We start from the raw sequence: 12,201 nt of genomic DNA, 5'->3' as shown, positions 1-12,201 counted from the left end.
AGGAGGAGAGGCTGAGAGCCCTGGGGCTGAGAGCCTGCAGAAAAGCAGCCCCAGGGGGATCTGATCAATGCTGATCTATCCTCCAAGGGTGGGGGTCAGGAGGCTGGGACCAGGCTGTGTTCAGGGGTGGCCAGGGACAGCACAAGGGGTAAGGGGCACAGAGTGGAACAGCAGAAGTTCCTCTGAACATGAGGAGGAACTTCTGTGACTGAAGGCTGGCAGAGCCCTGGAGCAGGCTGCCCAGAGAGGTGGTGGAGTCTCTATCTCTGGAGTCATTCCAGACCCTCCTGGATGTGTTCCTCTGTGCCCTGCCCTGGGTGACTCTGCCTTCAAAGGTCCCTTCCAACCCAGTGCATTCTATCATTCCTGTGACTGATTCCTAGGCAGCCCCTTGAGCATGGAGAAAGCAGAGGAACACCACAGAGCTTGGGCCATGCCTGAGAGCCTGGGTGCTAAACAATCACAGAATTGTCAGGGCTGGAAGGGACCTCAAGGCTCAGCCAGTTCCAACCCCCTGCCATGGGCAGGGACACCTCACACTACAGCAGGTTGCTCACAGCCACATCCAGCCTGGCTGCAAACACCTCCAGGCAGGAGGCTTCCACCACCTCCCTGGGCAACCTGTGCCTGGCTCTCACCACCCTCATGGGGAACAACTTCTCACCATGAAGAGCTGCTCAGAGCCATGGCAAGAGCCAGCTGTGCTGACACAAGGCAGAGTTCAGCCTGGGCTCAGCTTGCCAAGCCTGGCAGTGGCTCCACACAAACCCAAGCAGCCTCTTCCATGCTATCTGATGGGCTGCTGGCTGCAGCTCCCCCATCTCCCAGCCCTGAGCAGACTCTTCCTCTGCTGTGGTCTCACTTGCTGGAGGACACCAGAGCTGTCCCAGCAGTGGTGAGGCTGGGGAGGATTTGGGAGAAGAACCAAGGGCTTCAGGAAAATGCCTGATGAATTGCCATTAATGGAAGAGAAATCACATCCCCAGGGAGGCTGTTTGCCACCTGAGCTTCCCTTCGAAACAGCCAAGCACCAGCCAGCCCCCTGAGGACTTCTCCAAGGGGCACAGGAGATACCTAATGAGGCAATGTTTAAGAGACCTAATTAGCAGACAAAATAAACCTTGATAACCATCTTCTCCCACGTTCAGCTCCAGCATGACTCAGAGCTGATCTTAATAACCCTCACAGGTGAGCACAGCACAGCACAGCCCCAGCTCTGCTGCAGCAGCACCACAGCTGCCCAGAGGTCTTGAAGAGGAGCTGGGAAGTCAACCACACCAGGATCCTGGGCACATCACACTGAAGAACACAGAATGGGAGGGGTTGGAAGGGACCTCTGGAGATCAGCCAGTCCAAGCCCCCTGGCCAGGGCAAGGTCACCCAGGGCAGGGCAGGGCAGACAGAACACATCCAGGAGGGTCTGGAATGACTCCAGAAATAGAATAGAATAGAATAGAATAGAATAGAATAGAATAGAATAGAATAGAATAGAATAGACCAGGTTGGAAGAGACCTTCAAGATCATCGCGTCCAACCTATCATCCAACACCACCTAATCAACTAACCCATGGCACCAAGCACCCTGTCAAGTCTCCTCCTGAACACCTCCAGTGATGGCGACTCCACCACCTCCCCAGGCAGCCCATTCCAGTGGGCAATCACTCTCTCTGTGTAAAACTTCCTCCTGACATCCAGCCTGAACCTCCCCTGGCGCAGCCTGAGACTGTGTCCTCTTGTTCTGGTGCTGGCTGCCTGGGAGAAGAGACCAACCTCTGCCTGTCTACAACCCCCCTTCAGGTAGTTGTAGAGAGCAATAAGGTCACCCCTGAGTCTCCTCCTCTCCAGGCTAAGCAGCCCCAGCTCCCTCAGCCTCTCCTCATAATGGAGACTCCACCACCTCTCTGGGCAGCCTGCTCCAGGGCTCTGCCAGCCTTCAGTCACAGAAGTTCCTCCTCATGTTCAGAAGAACTGCTGTTCCACTCTGTGCCCCTGTGACCGTTTGAGGCTGTCCCCTTAAGAAAGGGAATATGGTGGATGGAAGTTGGTAAACGGAAAGAATAATCTAAACTAATTTCATTGGTGAAGTGGGAGGAAGCACCTTCTGAACTGGGAGTGCAGGAAAGATATCCTGGGCACTCCGGCACTTTATCTTCAGTCTTGCTTCCGCCTCTCCACGGTGCAGCAGCTCTCTCTGTGCTGGGCTTTCTGCCAAGGCTCCGGCCTTGAAAAACTGATAAGGCCTGTATTAACTCCTTTCCAATTAACACAAGTGCTTCTAACATTTTTTTTTTCTCTCTTTTCTTTCTCTTTCTATCCCACTCTGGGGAAAGGGGGAAAGAGGGGAGAGCGGAGGTGGGAAACCCCCCTCAGTAGAGGGGGGAACTCTCATTTCTGTGCTACTTTGTTGTATATCTTTGTATATATTGTACATATTGTAAATTTGTATATATATTCCCCTGCATATCCTACATTGCTTTGTAAATATAAAGCTCCACTGCTTTGCTATTTCAGCTTGTGAGTTTTTTTTTCCTTTTCCTTCAATTTTTCTTTTCCCTTTACCTTACAAGGGGGAAGGGAGGAGGCTTCTTGGCCTTACCCTTCCAACCCACCACATTTTTTTATTGGCGTACCCAATGTGCGGCAGATAATTAGTTTAATTTATTACTTGATTGATTTAGCGTTTTCTAGCTGAATTAGCAAACATGAAGGTATTGTGGTTTGTGGAGCGATTATTCTTTTCAATTTTTGGGGCTCTGGTTTACAGATATTGTTTGGGTTTGATTTTGGATTACCTGGGTAAATACTTGGTGCGGACAATTTATATGTGGGTTATGTATAGAGTTAAATTATGGTATGGAAAATGTATTAATTTCTTATGGCCAGTGAGATACAGGAATGTTACCTCCACCACTCTCCCAATTGAGATAAAGGGTATTAAGATTCCGCCTCAGGAGAGAGTAACTTTAGGTGATGCCTGGGATCCAAAGGTGATTTATGTGATGTGTATAATTCTGCTGCTGGTGAAAACTAATGTGTTTTCTCTGTATTCCTTGTGGCGAGAGAAAAAGGTGTCCAGGGCGTGTTTTGATATTCAAACTAGATCAAAAAAAAAACGCCGTGGCTCTGGATCAGTCCCAGAGTCATCTAGTGATGAGGAATGTCCAGAATCTGTGTCAGTTAAAAAGAAGGCTAAAAAGTTAATTGGTAAAGCAGCTCTAAATGACTTTGCTGATTCTGGCAAGCAGCCAAGGGCATCGGCTGGTATCAACATGGCGCCTACTCCTTCTCCCACTCCTTCTCCTTCTTCTTCTTCTCCGTCGGCCATTAACGGAGCAACGTCACTTCCACCCACTCCCTCGGTGGGACCGGAAGTCACTGCCCCAGCAGCTGATTTATCTCAGGACCTGTCAGCTTCCATTAAGGTGGCTGTAAATTCAAACACAGCTCCAGTTCAGGTGGCTCCTTTAAAGACTAGAAGTGGAAAGGCCAAAGATGGAGAAGAAGAGGGGGAGACTGATCCTGGTGAGGGGCCCTCTGCTCTAAAAGATCCTGCTCAGGAGGAAGAGAAGGTTTGTTTTAAAGATCTAGCTAACCTAGTGAGATCAAAGCAGGATACAGATGAAGTTAGGAAAGCAGCTGGCAAAGGTGGTTCTCAGCTTAAAGAGATCCTTAGGAGAATGACAGCAGGATTATATGGACAAAGAATTCAGAGAGACGAGGAGGAAGATGATATTTCAGAGTGTTCTTCTCCCCGCGAGGAATTGCGTAATGTCCGTAAAGATTTCACCAGGGCAGATAAGGAGCCAGTTCTAGCTTGGCTTAGTAGGTGTTATGATACAGGTGCTTCAGCTCTAACAGTTGGAGACAAGTCAGCAGCTCAGTTAGGAACTCTCTCAAGGGACAATGGAATAGATAGACATCTAGGCAGAGCTCTCGGTAAGGTTAAGCTGTGGATACGCCTTTTAATAGCGGTTGCCCTGAGATACCCTTCCCGAGATGATCTTCCATGGAACCCTAAACCCTGGACTACCATAGATGAAGGAATTAAGCACTTGAGAGAATTTGCAGTTAGAGAGCTACTCTATGGTGAACATGAAACTCTGAATCCTGATGACATTCCTGTGGGTATTGGTCTTGCTAAAAAGATAATAAAACTTGCTCCTTCCAATTATGCAAGCATTCTGGCAAGCAGAATTGTGTCAAGAAGTTATGGTGGAGCTTCTCCCACGGTTGGCCAATTCAGTGATCAAATGAGACAATTGGAGGATAGCATGACACGTGGTTCTTTGGTTTCAGCCATTAAAACGATGTCTGGTGATATTCAGAATTGCATAAGAGAGTTAAAAGATTCCATATACCAATTGGCACAGAAGGATAATTTCAATTCTTCCTCCAGGTGGATACAAGTTTCATCTGTGAGGAATACACGTCCTCCAAGGAGGTCATTCCAAAACAGGTCATTCCAAAACAGGTCGTTCCAAAACAGACCACCAAGGCAATCACGTAGAACTATTTGGATAACTCTGCGTGATCAGTTTGGTGAGAACATGAACCGCTGGGATGGCCAACCAACTTCTAATCTTTTCAGGAGTCTAAGGGAATTGCAAAGTGGCAGAACCCGAGGTAGCAATACCAGAAGGGTAGCTGTTACTTCCACAGTTCCCCAGAACGACTCTTATAGCTCCAACAGTGGCTCCAGTTATAACATGCAAAGTTATAACCCTGCAAACTATGTGCAATGCACATGTGCGCATGTTCCCCATAACTAGGGGTGCCCTGCCTCCCGCCAGGGGGAGGAGAGGGATAACAGAGATAATAGAATCTATTGGGATGTGTACATCCAGTGGCCTGGCACTTCACAATTTCGGAAGTACAGGGCCTTGGTTGACACAGGAGCTCAGTGCACCATAATACCATCAAATTATCAGGGATCAGAGTCCATAACTATTCTGGGAGTCACTGGTGGATCTGAAAAATTAAGTAAGGTAGACGTTAATATAAGTTTAACTGGTAAACAATGGAGGAAGCATACAGTTGTGACCGGACCTGACGCACCTTGTATTTTGGGAATTGATTTTCTGAGAGAAGGGCGTTTTAAAGACCCTAGAGGTTACAAATGGGCTTTTGGAGTAGCTTCTATAGAAATTGATGGACAAAAAGTGAAGCTGTCTGCTAGTCCTGAGCTTTCTGATGAATCTGCAGTTGTGGGACAACACAAGATACAGGACATTAAATTGCCGGTTGCTTCTCAGACTGTGCATCACAGACAACACAGAACCAACCGTGACTCTTTGTTGCCCATTCAGAATCTGATTCGCCAGTTGGAGAGTCTGAAAGTCATCAGCAAAACTCATTTACCTTTCAACAGTCCAGTATGGCCTGTGCAGAAGCAGAATGGAGACTGGCGTCTGACGGTAGACTACCGAGCCCTAAATGAAGTGACACCACCTATGAGTGCAGCAGTGCCAGACATGATGGAGCTACAGTATGAGCTGGAATCCAAAGAGGCCAAATGGTATGCTACCGTAGACATTGCTAATGCATTTTTCTCTATTCCCATAGCAGAGGAATGCAGGCCTCAGTTTGCTTTCACCTGGAGAGGAATCCAGTACACTTTCAACAGACTGCCAATGGGCTGGATCCACAGCTCAAGCATCTGTCATGCAGTGATCCATGATGCTCTGGAGAAGGGCGGTGCTCCAGAACACATCCAGTTCATCGATGATATCATTGTCTGGGGTGAAACTGCTGAAGAAGTCTTCGAGAAAGGTAACAAAATCATTGACATTCTTCTGAATGCAGGTTTTGCCATCAAGCGAGACAAGGTGAAAGGACCTACCACAGAGATTCAGTTTCTAGGAGTGCGGTGGCAGGATGGACGCCAACACATTCCAGTGGATGTGGTAAATAGAGTCTCTACCATGGCAAATCCCACGAACAAGCAAGAGACCCTACGTTTCTTGGGGATAGTGGGATTTTGGAGACTGCACATTCCTGGATACAGTCTGAAGTGATTGGTACTGAATCACAACTTCTCTTAGCTCCCAGATTACCAGTTCTGAATTGGATGTTCAAAGGCAAAGGCTCCACACCACATGATGCCACAGACTCAACATGGTCTAAGTGGATGGCTCTGATAACACAGAGAGCTGGAATGGGAAATCTTGAAAGACCTGGTCTAGTGGAGGTGATCTCAAGTTGGCCTGAAGGTATCAACTGTGCTAAACCTCCAGAGGAGAAAGTAACTCGTGTTGAGGAAGCTCCTCCTTACAATGACCTTTCTGATGATGAAAAGAAATATGCTCTGTTCACAGACGGTTCCTGTCGTCTTGTTGGAAACAAGCAAAGGTGGAAGTCTGCAGTGTGGAGTCCAACACGGCGAGTTGCAGAGGCAAAGGATGGAGAAGGAGAATCCAGTCAGTTTGCAGAGGTAAAAGCTGTCCAGCTAGTTCTCGACGTAGCTGAACGTGAGAGATGGCCAAAGCTTTATCTCTACACCGACTCATGGATGGTAGCCAATGCTCTATGGGGTTGGCTAAAGAATTGGAAGAAGAGTGGTTTGCAGAGGAAAGGAAAACCCATTTGGGCAGCCAACATGTGGCAGAACATTGCTGATTGAATCGAGAGAATCCCAGTGAAAGTGAGACACATCGATGCTCACATTCCTAAGAGCAAAGCTACTGAGGAACAGCAACACAACCATCAGGCAGATCTAGCTGCAAGAGTTTCTCAAGTAGACATGGACTCTAATCTTGATCTCGACTGGAAACACCGAGGTGAGATATTCTTAGCTCGGTGGGCTCATGATTCGTCAGGACATCAAGGCAGAGATGCAACATACCAATGGGCTCGAGACAGATCCATAGACATTTCCATGGATGCTATCACACAAGTCATCCATGACTGTGACATTTGTGCTGCTATTAAGCAGGCAAAACGACTTAAGCCCTTGTGGTATGGTGACAGATGGTCCAAGTACAAATATGGTGAAGCTTGGCAGATTGACTACATCACTCTACCACGTTCTCGTTCTGGTAAGCAGTATGTGCTTACTATGGTAGAGGCAAACACTGGATGGTTGGAAACTTATCCAGTTCCACATGCAACTGCACACAACACCATTCTCGGTCTGGAGAGACAGATCCTGTGGAGACACGGAACTCCAGAGAGGATTGAGTCAGACAACGGAACTCATTTCAAGAACAACCTTGTAAAGAACTGGGCAAAAGAGCACGGTATTGAGTGGATATTCCATATTCCCTACTATGCACCAGCTTCAGGGAAGATTGAGCGCTACAACGGTTTGTTGAAGACCACTCCTAAAGCCATGGGAAGTGGATCTTTGAAAAACTGGGAAAAACATTTAGCACAAGCAACCTGGCTGGTAAATAGTAGAGGTTCAGTGAACCGAGCTGGACCTGCACATTCAGATTTGCTACGGAAAGTAGAAGGTGTTAGAGTTCCTGTTGTTAGAGAAAAGAATCTGTTAGGTAAAACTGTTTGGGTATTTTCACCCTCAGGAGAGGCTAAGCCTGTCCGAGGGGTGGTTTCAGCTGAAGGACCGGGTCACACTTATTGGGTAATGCAAGAGAATCGGGAAATTCAGTGTATTCCACAAAGAAATTTAACTTTAGCTGAAAGAGGTTAACTTCAAACTGTTATATGGCTACATCGCGTCCAGAGGAAGAAATCAACGAGGAATCTACGGTGCACGAACCCTGAGATCCCTGAGAGCCCTGAGTCAACTAAGAGACCCTGAGATTCCCTGTTTCCCTTTTCTTTGCTTCGCCGGCGAAGAAATGAACTGTTTTCCATTTTTCTCATTTTCTGATTTTCTTGGACTTTTGAATCATCTACATCTGAGCATAGCCGGAATGGACTATGAACTTTACTCACGAACTGTAAATATCGTTTTGGATTGGATGGACAGTATGAACGGCCAATGAAATTGTTTAGAAGGGGTGGACTGTGACTGGTTGACGTTGTCCCTTTAAGAAAGGGAATATGGTGGACGGAAATTGATAAACGAAAAGAAGGATCTAAACTAATTTCATTGGTAGAGTGGGAGGAAGCACCTTCTGAACTGGGAGTGCAGGAGGGTATCCTGGGCACTCCGGCACTTTTATCTTTAGTCTTTCTTCCGCTTCTCCTTCGGGCAGCAGCTTGCAGCTCCTGGGCTCTCGGCCAAGGCTTTGGCCTTGAAACTGATAAGCTACCAGGCCTGTATTAACTGCTTTCCAATTAACACAAAACTGCTTCTAACTTTTTTTTTTCTTTCCCTCTGTCTCTCTCTTTTCTAACCTGCTCTGGGGAAAAGGGGAGAGAGGGGGGAAGTGGAGGTGGGAAGCCCCCTCAGCAGAGGGGGAACTCTCATTTCTGTGCTACTCTGTTGTATATCCTTGTAAATATTGTAAATTTGTATATATTTCCCTGCATATCCTATATTGCTTTGTAAATATACAGCTCCACTGCTTTGCTAATTCAGCTGTGAGGTGTTTGGTTTTTTTTCCATTTCCCTTCAATTTTCCTTCCCTTTACTTTACAGGGGGGAGGGAGAAGGCTTTTTGGCCTTACCCTTCTAACCCTACGACAAGCAGGCACCTGGGGATGTGGTTTAGTGGTGGGACTGGGAGCCCTTAGGTGAGTGGTTGGACTTGATCATAGAACCACAGAGTGGTAGGGGCTGGAAGGGACCTCTGGGGGTCATCAAGCCCAACTCCCCCTGCCAATGCATGGCCTCAAAGCTCTCTCCAAGCCCAAGAGTTCTGTGGGTTCATTCTGCCAGCAATGGATCTCCTGCAGCATCTCAGGTAAGGCACCTAAAATAACTTCTGGGAAGAGCTCTTCCAGCAGCCTTAGCAAACCCAGGTGGCATTTTAGTGATTCATGGAACTCTCTCTCTCTGGTTGTTTTTTTTCCCCTCTTCTTTATCTGTGCAAAAGAATGAAAAGGAGAAGACAATGAAGTTGAAATTAACCAGGGCTGGGTAGATTCAACCACAGGAAGCAAGGAAGATCTGGGGCCTTAACAAAAGCCCCAACCTGTCATGCTCATCCAAATGGTGTCTTAAGATATAAAGGGAGCTGAAAGGAACTCCTGTAGCATTGGGAAAGAAGAAAATAGGCTATTTTGGGGCAGAATCTTGTAGGGTTTGTTGTTTCTTCTCCCCCCCCCCCCCCCCCCCTGCTTTCTGAGGCACAGCTGAATGAGGAACCTAAAGCTTTCCCATCCAGAGAGAGGAGGCAGAATTTCATACTCCACCTAATGAGACCTTTATGCTTCCACCTGCATATTATGGCTCTAATAAACACCTTATCAGCTCGTGAAAATTATGGCAACCAGGTGACTGTGAGCATTTGATAACTCAGCAGCAAAGATTAACAGAGAGCAGCTTTAGTTCTTTTTCTCAGGGAGGAGGGGAAAAAAAATTAGGCCAAAATAAAGCTGGGAGGAGACTCAGCTCCCTGTCCTGCAAACAACTCCAGTGGAGGATGTCCCTGCTGCCTGCAGGAGGTTGGACTGGAGGAGCTTTGGAGTGATGCCGAATTTTGCCCCAAAAGGCGAGAATAACTGCCTAAGAGACTCAGTTTAAGTCAGATAGACAGGAGGTATTTTTATTGGCAACGCGTTGGAGAAATCACTAAATGGATTTCTCCCTTTCCCGTAACAAAAGCATGTCTTTTATACAGTTTTGGATGTAGTATTACATCAGATCATATACATAATCATATCTTTGCATACATATTCATATGGGGCGTGGTGTAGGCGGAGCGTGGGCGGGGACATCTCTTTTTGAGGATCTTCTTGGTGGTCATTCCGGTGGCCTTCATCATGGGCAGGGGTCTCCTGATGAGTCTTCCTCCTTAAACTTTTGAACTCCTTTCCTAATTTGGTCAATTCCCGGTGTGCCTGGCTTGGTTCCGCTGACTTGACAAGGCTCTTAGGGTCAGTTTGACCTTGTTGGCTATGAATCATGCTTGCCCTAACAGTTCTTATCAGTCTTTATTCCTTATCTCCTTTTTCTGTCACAGTGTCCCATGCCTTAGCCGATTTATTGCTCTATCTGGTTTATGCTTTCTTCAACTGCTTCACATTCTATGTTTTAACCCATTATTTCTCGAAAGCTATCTGTTTTGGGGCTTCATTTCCCCCCTTTTTCTTATAACTTACGAATTCTTTCGTCAAATTCTAATCCTATAGGGCGCTGATACACTCGTACCATAGCCCAAACCATTTGGGTCCTTTTCATTATGATTCTTAGTCTCCACCACATACAAATATTTGTGAGAGTTAATAGTAACAGAACTACAATTACTATTAGCATTGGGTGCACCAGATAGTTGAAGACCTGTGTAGCTGTTGGGGAGTATCCTGTAAAGATGTCCCACCAATGATGCTGGCCTACTTGTTCTACTTTGGTCAGGACATCTTTTATTTTTTCTGAATTATGTTCTACCTGCCATACCATTCGTTTAGTCGTTTGATTCACCTTTTGCACCAATTTCTTCACTTTAGGATGTGCGAGCATCGCTTTAAGAATTTTGACGTCCATCCCTATTTGTAATTTCGGTATCTCTTGATATAGGTTAAAATCTGTGTTAATTAGCTGTTGAGTAGTTATTGGGACAGTATAATGAAAATCACAACCCACTATCTTGGTGAAGTTGCACACACAGAAGTTAGTATTGTTAGTCTCCTCTTGGCAATTATCTATAGTGACGTTGTCACAAGCTGTCCTCACGCAAGCACACCCATTCCCTATATAGTAAACTTGTGATTGTGTTCTATTATGTGAAAGCATTTCAAAGGTACATACACTATTTTCGACATCTAAGCATAAATCTTCTGCTTCTACTACAGCGTTGTCGCAAACATAGCCTAATTGTCCTCTAGGAATACATGCCTCTGTGCTAACTGATTGCCACCTATTTTTGGTATAATCATAACTGGCCCAGACATTGTGGTCTATTGGTCTGACAATGACATCTTGATGTATTGTCCCTAGAGTGAGGATAGGAAAGATAGCTCTTTCTTCCGCTGCACTGATGGTGAGGACATAGGCTTCAATGTGATCTCATTGAGGCTCATAAGTGAAATTTACTAATTGCCACCAGGCTTGGTGGTCCTTCTCAAATTGTGTAGTATGATTGTCCTTTAATATTGTTTCCCTTATTTCTTGAGGTAATGTACCTGACATTCCCTCTCTCATTATTCCTGCCGCTACCGATTGTACCCATTGTTGTGTCTGAGAGCATTGGATAGCGAGTGCAATGTCTCTACTAAGTTCCCCTGTATAGTCAGCGAGCTTCACAAAATCCTCTGCAGTATGGTTTGCTACCATGGTTAGTAATTTTACTACTAGCGATTGTGTTTCTGCTAATGTAAGCACAGATGAACTCAGGGGCACTTTGAGTTTTCCTAAGTTGGTGGTGACAGTACTTAATTTGTTCACCAATACCTCTTGATCCACTGCATTTAGTATTCCAAATCCAGTGCCGACCCATCCACTTATATCTCTTTGCGCCCGTCTGTGATAAGACCTAGTTGCCAGCCATGCATTCCATCCCTTAAGGCTTTGCTGTATAAATGGTCGGCAATCCTTCTGCAAATGCGTAACATCGGCGTGAATGTTCATCTGCACCTTTTTCAGGGAATAAGTGGGGTCTAACAATAATTTTAGTTCGTTAGATCTTCTTATCACTTGAGGCCCTATAAAGGTTAGGTTATGTACTACTTTACATTCTACCGGTAGAGTGGTTTCTTGGGGCAAGTCTAAATCTGGATACAATGGGATCACTTCCCCCGGTAATTGCACCTTATATTCGACAGCATGCCTAAGGAAGCTAAAACCCCGTTCCAGCATTTTCAACTGTCTTTCGCATACGAAGGACATTGACTGATCCAATCTAAATGCCATCTCACACCGTGCTTTCCCTTCCTCAGGACCATTAGATGCTACGATCTTTCCCGCAGGAAAGAGAAGAGGGTGAAGGTCAAGGGTTATGCTTTGGGGATGTAGTTCCCCAAGCGAATCTTCTCTATAAATTACCGAGTTATGGGGTTGTAATCCGGGTGGATCTTCCCTGAAGTCACTCCACTGGCATGAAATTGGGCCCTTTTGCTGGACCCAGATGGTGGGCTTGCCCATTTTCACTGGACTAAAGGTAATTAGGTTATGTTTAGAGGCTGGCATCAAGGGTC

The sequence above is a fragment of the Melanerpes formicivorus genome, unplaced genomic scaffold (genome assembly GCF_026170545.1).
Source record: "Melanerpes formicivorus ecotype bairdi unplaced genomic scaffold, bMelFor1.0.p_v2 SCAF_86, whole genome shotgun sequence".
Taxonomy (NCBI): Eukaryota; Metazoa; Chordata; class Aves; order Piciformes; family Picidae; genus Melanerpes; species Melanerpes formicivorus.
Note: the sequence above shows the minus strand (reverse complement) of the source record.